Source organism: Bombina bombina, chromosome 2, assembly GCF_027579735.1.
Source record: "Bombina bombina isolate aBomBom1 chromosome 2, aBomBom1.pri, whole genome shotgun sequence".
NCBI classification, from domain to species: Eukaryota; Metazoa; Chordata; class Amphibia; order Anura; family Bombinatoridae; genus Bombina; species Bombina bombina.
The window spans coordinates 1,238,678,989-1,238,687,697 of NC_069500.1; positions in this window are offsets into that span (position 1 = coordinate 1,238,678,989).

The following is an 8,709-nucleotide window of genomic DNA, read 5'->3' on the forward strand; positions in this document are numbered from 1 at the left end:
AGAAATACTTAGCCAGATTCTCTGTGTCCAACATCATTCATCTTTTAGCAGGAGCAGGATAAAGAGAGAGAGAGGTTCTGGTGTTACAGTATTTTATACCCCAATTCAAAAGGGAGTGGCCTTTCAAATGCCACTCAAAAGGCCATTGGGAGTGTCTTTAGTTCAGAGAGAAAGGTGTACCTGGGGGAAGAGATTTTAATAACAGCTAGGTGAATAATTCCAGTGATAAAATGTCACCACAACACCCCTCAAAACCAGCCCTCTTACCCACCCCTTCTATTAAAAAAACTCTATTCTAATTTCCTCCTGTAACAGAGGAAGAACTCTCCATACTCCTATCTTTCGCTCATCTCACAACCTGACCACATGATCCTATTTCTACCCTGTCTCTCTGCTTTACTAACCCCTATCCTAACTCACCTCGTTAACCAGTCTCTCACCACGGACACATTTTCCTAAAACATTCAAGCATGACTTAATCACACTAATCCTAAAAAAAACCTTGCTTGACCCCTCCTCCACTTCTATCAACCAGTCTCCTTACTTCCCTTAGTTTACAAATTATTGGAACAACTGGTCTATAATCAGCTAACATTATTTCTCACAACTAACTCCTTACTTGATCCACTACAATCTGGTTTCCGCCCTAAACACTCAACAGAAACTGCTCTCGCTAAAGTAAAAAATGATATGTTATCAGCTAAAGCAAAGGGCCACTATTCCTTACTAATTCTTCTTGACCTATCCGCTGCTTTTGACACAGTTGACCATCCTCTCCTCCTAAAAATCCTACATTAATTTGGCATCCGAGACACAGCCCTCTCCTGGTTTGCTTCATATCTCTTAAACCAGTTTTCAGCTTCCTTTAAAAGCATATCTTCTGATTCTTTGCCTCTCGCAGTTGGAGTACCACAAGGCTCTGTCTTGGGTCCCTTGCTTTTCTCTCTCTATACATCCTCCCTTGGAAAACTTATATCCTCCTTTGGGTTCCAGTATCACTTATGTGCTGATGAAACTGAAATCTATCTTTCCTCTCCTGATATCCTTCCCTCTTTACTCAACCAGATTACTAACTGTCTTTCTGCAATTTCCTCTTGTCCTCACACTACCTCCAACTCAATCTGTCCAAAACTGAGCTGCTTCTTATTCCGCCCCTCTTCGAGACATCTGACACCTGACATTTCTCTGATGGTTGGAGACTCTATTCTCAACACCTCACCCCAGGTCCGCTGTCTTGGGGTCACACTTGACTCAAAACTCACATTCACCCCACATATACAAGTGCTTACCAAATCCTGCCGTGCATACCTATGCAACATTTCCAGAATTCGTCCTTTTCTTACTCAAAAAACTATAAAAATACAAATTAATTTCCTCATTTTGTCACACATTGACTATTGAAATATACTTCTATATGGCCTTTTATCATCCACCTAAGTCGCCAATCTAAATCAGCTGCCCTGGTCTGCCAGTCTCTACACTGGCTCTGCATACACTCCAGAAAACATAGTATTAACCCTAACTTACAAAGCACTCATTCCCAACTATATTTTCTCTCTCATCTACAAATATTCCCTTCGATCAACCTCTGACCTACTTCTCTCCACTACTATTATCTAAACGTCCCACTCCTGCCTCCAAAACGTCTCACATGCTGCTCCTGTCCTCTGAAACTCTATCCTGTACCATAAGACTGTCCCCAACCTTGTATAGCTTCAGATGATCCTTGAAAACACACTAATTCATTGAGGTTTGCAACTGTTTTTCATCCTACCCAAAATACCTGTAAATTGTTAGCTCTCTGGAGCAGGGCCCTCTTCCTCCTGTACTATTATTATTATCGGTTATTTGTAGAGCGCCAACAGATTCCGCAGCACTACTAGATTTGTTTAGGCTGTTATGTTTTGTATGTTATCCTTGTCATTGTATTCCCCTATCTCTGTACCCAGCGCTACAGAATCTTGTAGTGCTATACAAATAAATAGTAATTATAATATTAGTGGAATTGTAAAGTCTGATTTGCATTTCAGTAGATAGAAAAAAATAAGCCAAAAGACATATGACTGGATTAAGAGTGAAGTGCTATTTATAATTTATGCTTGCACTAACTGCGCTCAACTTATACAGTTAAAATCTTTATTAAATATGAAAATGGCATAAACATGATTACATATTTTCAGCTACTTGACTGCAAAGGGCTCCAATACACTTCTATATATGTCTTTATATGTATTCATGTGTTTATATGTGTTTATATGTCTGTAAATACATAAATACTCATATAAATACATATGTACACAGATATACAAATAAATATATCATATATATACTGTACATATATATACATTTTTAGACATCTATATTTATGTATCTTTATGTAAAAGCCCTTTTTTTTCTAACACCTGAGACCTCATATCTTTGAGCCCTTATAACTTATTATTGCAATTTTTTTCATTTTTTTTTATTACAGTGTTATTATGAAACTGTAATTTAAAAGTTTTTTGTGCAACATTTTATTCAAATGTAACAGTTAACCAGAGCTCTGAGGTCGCGCTAACACAACAGGCGTTAAATATAATTACACTCGAGCAAACACTTCTACTTTAAACTTGTAATACGCACCCTACTTTAGACGCAAGCAAACAGGCAAGATAAACCTGATATCGCTTGCACGCAACTCTTAGTGTGCCACTCGTAATCTGGCCCATAATTACTTTATAGAAAAACATTATAGTTGTTGAACGTCCTCCCTCTAAATGGTTTGTACATATAAGAAAAATAAACAATCTCACTCGGTGATTTCATTATTGTTCTATATAGAAGTCATAAGACATCATAGTCACAGAATACGCAAATCTCCATTTCACGTCTGATGAAAAATAATCTGCATAAACATTGTTTTGCGTCCCTATAGGCCGTCATGCTGATCATAGACATGGAGAAGAGTCTTGCAACCCTGGGATGCTGCATATTTTTCACATGAAATAATAATTAGGTAATTCCAAGGGGTAAAAGATAGTTGATTTAATACTTATGCATTTTGGACCCTGAGAAAGTTAGACATATTCTAACATAATCTATGATCCCGGTATGATTCAACGTATACACTTATGGTATAAGCAGATGTTGGACTTGATTAACTCAGGGCTCTATTGTACAAGTGTACAGCCATAGCTTAGATTTGCCTTTCCAAGTTAAAATCAATTTATGTAACTCATTGATAAAACAACAAAAATGACTTAAAGGGACATAAAACCCAAAAAAATTTCTTTCATGATTCAGATAGAGCATACCATTTTAAATAACTTTCCAATTTACCTCTGTTATCAAATTTTCTTCGTTTTCTTGTTATCCTTTGTTGAAAAGCTGGGATGTAAGCTCATGTGCACGTGTCCACAACACTATATAGCAGCAGTTTTGCAACAATGTTATACATTAGCAGGGGCACTAGATGGCAGCACTATTTCCTGTCATGTAGTGCTTCAGGCATGTGCACGTTACCTACCTAGGTATCCCTTCAACAAAGAATATCATGAGAACGAAAAAAAAATTTGATAATAGAAGTAAATTGGAAACTTTTAAAAAATTGTATTCTCTAAATATTGAAAGAAAATGTTTGGGTTTTAAAGTTGGCAAAGTGTTTGTCCAAAGTAGTTTGATGCTTAAAAAACATCTCATCATACAAAAACATAGAAAAAAACATTCAACATTGCAATCAATCACTATCATATGATAAGAGGATATAATAATATCTCTATATCAGTGATGGCCAATTTCCTACCGCATTGCAACTGCAAATCAATATTTAAGTAGCCTTACATTTTCATTCATCATTCAAGCAGAGCAAACAATTTAAACTTTTTTTTTCCAATTTACTTCTATTATCAAATTTGCTTTGTTCTCATGGTATTCTTAGTTTATGAGATACCTAGGAAGGTAGTGTGCACATCTGGATCACTGAAATTTAGTGCTCCTACAAATGTATAACATATTTGCAAAACTGCTATCATATAGTGCTCCCGACACGTGCACACTCCTGAACTTACCTCTCTGCTTTTTAACAAAGGATACCAAGAGAAGTACATTGGAAAATTGTTAACAAATTGCATGTTCTATCTGAATCATGAAAAAAATAAAAAAAAATGTGGGTTTCACATCCCTTTAAAGACTATGGGGCCTAGTTACCAAGCCGTCAACCTCAAATACGCTGGAATTCCGCAGCGTATTTGTGGCGAGGCTGATACGCCTTAGTTATCAAAGGCTCGAGACCGGCAAAAGTAGAATTTTGTGACGTAAGCATCGATCCGCCGGACTCAGTCCGACACAGATCGATTCTTACGTCACTCCAGATGTTCCGCACACAAGTGCGGCACATTCTCACTACTTTTGCTAGTTATCAAAAAACTAGCAGGTACGCTCGGCACTTTTACGGCCCAGCGTACCTGGTTTTCAATCCGCCACCCCTGGAGGCGGCGGATCCCATAGGAATCAATGGGAGTCTGACCATAGAGAAAGTACAAGTTCGCTGCTGACAGACATCCCATTGATTTCTATGGGAGCTGTCTACACCTAACACCCTAACATGTACCCTGAGTCTAAACACCACTAATCTGTCCCCCCTACACCGCCGCAACTTAATAAAGTTATTACCCCCTAAACCGCCGCTCCCGGAGCCCACCGCAAGCTATAATAAACATATTAACCCCTAAACCGCCGCTCCCGGAGCCCACCGCAACTATAATAAATGTATTTACCCCTAAACCGCCGCTCCCTGAACCCGCCGCAACCTATATTAAATGTATTAACCCCTATCCTGCCCCCCTAGACCGTCGCCACCTATAATAAATTTATTAACCCCTAATCTGCCCCCCCTACACCGTCGCCACCTATAATAAATTTATTAACCCCTATCCTGCCCCCCACTACGCCGCCGCCACTGTAATAAAATTATTAACCCCTAAACCTAAGTCTAACCCTAACCCTAACGCCCCCCTAACTTAAATATTAATTACATAAATCTAAATAAATTAACTCTTATTAACTAAATGAATCCTATTTAAAACTAAATACTTACCTTTAAAATAAACCCTAATATAGCTACAATATAAATAATAATTATATTCTAGCTATCTTAGGATTTATATTTATTTTACAGGTACCTTTCAATTTATTTTAACCAGGTACAATAGCTATTAAATAGTTATTAACTATTTAATAGCTTACCTAGCTAAAATAAAGAGAAATGTACCTGTTAAATAAATCCTAACCTAAGTTACAATTACACCTAACACTACACTATACTTTAATAAATTATTCCTATTTAAAAATAAATACTTACCTGTAAAATAAACCCGAAGATAGCTACAATATAATTAATAATTATATTATAGCTATCTTAGGATTTATATTTATTTTACAGGTAACTTTGTATTTATTTTAGCTAGTTAGAATAGTTATTAAATAGTTATTAACTATTTAATAACTACCTAGCTAAAAGAAATACAAAATTATCTGTAAAATAAATCCTAACTTAAGTTACAATTAAACCTAATACTACACTATCATTAAATTAATTAAATAAACTACCTACAAATAACTACAATTAAATACAATTACATAAACTAACTAAAGTACAAAAAATAAAAAAAGCTAAGTTACAAAAAATAAAAAAATAAGTTACAAACATGTTAAAAATATTACAACAATTTTAAGCTACTTACACCTAATCTAAGCCCCCTAATAAAATAACGAACCCCCCCAAAATAAAAAAATGCCCTACCCTATTCTAAATTAAATAAATGTCAAAGCTCTTTTACCTTACCAGCCCTTAAAAGGGCCATTTGTGGGGGCATGCCCCAAAGAAAACAGCTCTTTGCCTGTAAAAGAAAAATACAACCCCCCCCAACATTAAAACCCACCACCCACATACCCCTAATCTAACCCAAACCCCCCTTACAAAAACCTAACACTAATCCCCTGAAGATCATCCTACCTTTAGTTGTCTTCACTCAGCCGAGCCACCGATGGAACTGAAGAGGACATCCTGAGCGGAAGAAGTTAATCCTCCAAGCGGCGCTGAAGAAATCTTCCATCCGATGAAGTCATCATCCAGGCGGCGCTGAAGAAAAGTCTTCGATCCGGCCGATGTCATCTTCAAAGAGGCGCTGAAGAGGTCTTCTATCCGGGCGAAGTCATCTTCCAAGCCGGGTCTTGAATCTTCCTTCCGCCGACGCGGAACCACCTTCTTCACCGACGGACTACGACGAATGACGGCTCCTTTAAGGGACGTCATCCAAGATGGCGTCCCCTCAATTCCGATTGGCTGATAGGATTCTATCAGCCAATCGGAATTAAGGTAGGAAAAATCTGATTGGCTGATGGAATCAGCCAATCAGATTGAGCTTGCATTCTATTGGCTGTTCCGATCAGCCAATAGAATGCGAGCTCAATCTGATTGGATGATTGGATCAGCCAATCGGATTGAACTTGAATCTGATTGGCTGATTCCATCAGCCAATCAGAATTTTCCTACCTTAATTCCGATTGGCTGATAGAATCCTATCAGCCAATCGGAATTGAGGGGACGCCATCTTGGATGACGTCCCTTAAAGGAGCCGTCATTCGTCGTAGTCCGTCGGTGAAGAAGGAGGTTCCGCGTCAGCGGAAGGAAGATTCAAGACCCGGCTTGGAAGATGACTTCGCCCGGATAGAAGACCTCTGAAGATGACATCGGCCGGATCGAAGACTTTTCTTCAGCGCCGCCTGGATGATGACTTCATCGGATGGAAGATTTCTTCAGCGCCGCTTGGAGGATTAACTTCTTCCGCTCCGGATGTCCTCTTCAGTTCCATCGGTGGCTCGGCTGAGTGAAGACAACTAAAGGTAGGATGATCTTCAGGGGATTAGTGTTAGGTTTTTGTAAGGGGGGTTTGGGTTAGATTAGGGGTATGTGGGTGGTGGGTTTTAATGTTGGGGGGGGGTTGTATTTTTCTTTTACAGGCAAAAGAGCTGTTTTCTTTAGGGCATGCCCGCACAAATGGCCCTTTTAAGGGCTGGTAAGGTAAAAGAGCTTTGAAATTTATTTAATTTAGAATAGGGTAGGGCATTTTTTTATTTTGGGGGTGTTTGTTATTTTATTAGGGGGCTTAGATTAGGTGTAAGTAGCTTAAAATTGTTGTAATATTTTTAACATGTTTGTAACTTATTTTTTTATTTTTTGTAACTTAGCTTTTTTTATTTTTTGTACTTTAGTTAGTTTATGTAATTGTATTTAATTGTAGTTATTTGTAGGTAGTTTATTTAATTAATTTAATGATAGTGTAGTATTAGGTTTAATTGTAACTTAAGTTAGGATTTATTTTACAGGTAATTTTGTATTTCTTTTAGCTAGGTAGTTATTAAATAGTTAATAACTATTTAATAACTATTCTAACTAGCTAAAATAAATACAAAGTTACCTGTAAAATAAATATAAATCCTAAGATAGCTATAATATAATTATTAATTATATTGTAGCTATCTTAGGGTTTATTTTACAGGTAAGTATTTATTTTGAAATAGGAATAATTTATTAAAGTATAGTGTAGTGTTAGGTGTAATTGTAACTTAGGTTAGGATTTATTTAACAGGTACATTTCTCTTTATTTTAGCTAGGTAAGCTATTAAATAGTTAATAACTATTTAATAGCTATTGTACCTGGTTAAAATAAATTGAAAGGTACCTGTAAAATAAAAATAAATCCTAAGATAGCTAGAATATAATTATTATTTATATTGTAGCTATATTAGGGTTTATTTTAAAGGGAAGTATTTAGTTTTAAATAGGATTCATTTAGTTAATAACAGTTAATTTATTTAGATTTATTTAATTAATATTTAAGTTAGGGGGGCGTTAGGGTTAGGGTTGGACTTAGGTTTAGGGGTTAATAATTTTATTACAGTGGCGGCGGTGTAGTGGGGGGCAGATTAGGGGTTAATAAATTTATTATAGGTGGCGACGGTGTAGGGGGGCAGATTAGGGGTTATTAAATTTATTATAGGTGGCGACGGTGTAGGGGGGGCAGGATAGGGGTTAATAGGTTTAATATAGGTTGCGGCGGGTTCAGGGAGCGGCGGTTTAGGGGTTAAACTATTTATTTAGTTGCGGAGAGGTGTGGGATCAGCAGGATAGGGGTTAATAATTTTATAATAGAGTGCGACGGTGTAGGGGGGGCAGGATAGGGGTTACTAGGTATACTGTAGGTGGCAGCGGTGTCCGGGAGCGGCGGTTTAGGGGTTAATACATTTATAAGAGTTGCGGCAGGGTCTAGGAGCGGCGGTTTAGGGGTTAATACATTTATAAGAGTTGCGGCAGGGTCTAGGAGCGGCGGTTTAGGGGTTAGTAACTTTATTTAGTTGCGGGAGGCTCCGGGGGCGCCGGTATAGGGGGTAGAACAGTGTAGTTTAGTGTGAGTGCTTAGTGACAGGCTAGCAATAAAGCTGGGAAAAAGCCGAAGGGCAGCGAGATCGGATGAGTGATAACTGTCACAGTCCGCTGCTCATCGCCCCGCGGCTTTTGGACAGCTTTATTTGATAACTTAGGCGTATTTTTTCAGGTCCGCGGCGGCGATGTGAGGCGAGTTTAGGCAGGCGTATTGGGCCGGCGAAGCCAGAAAAGTAGACGGCTTGATAACTACCCCCCTATACCTACAGGGAGTGCAGAATTATTAG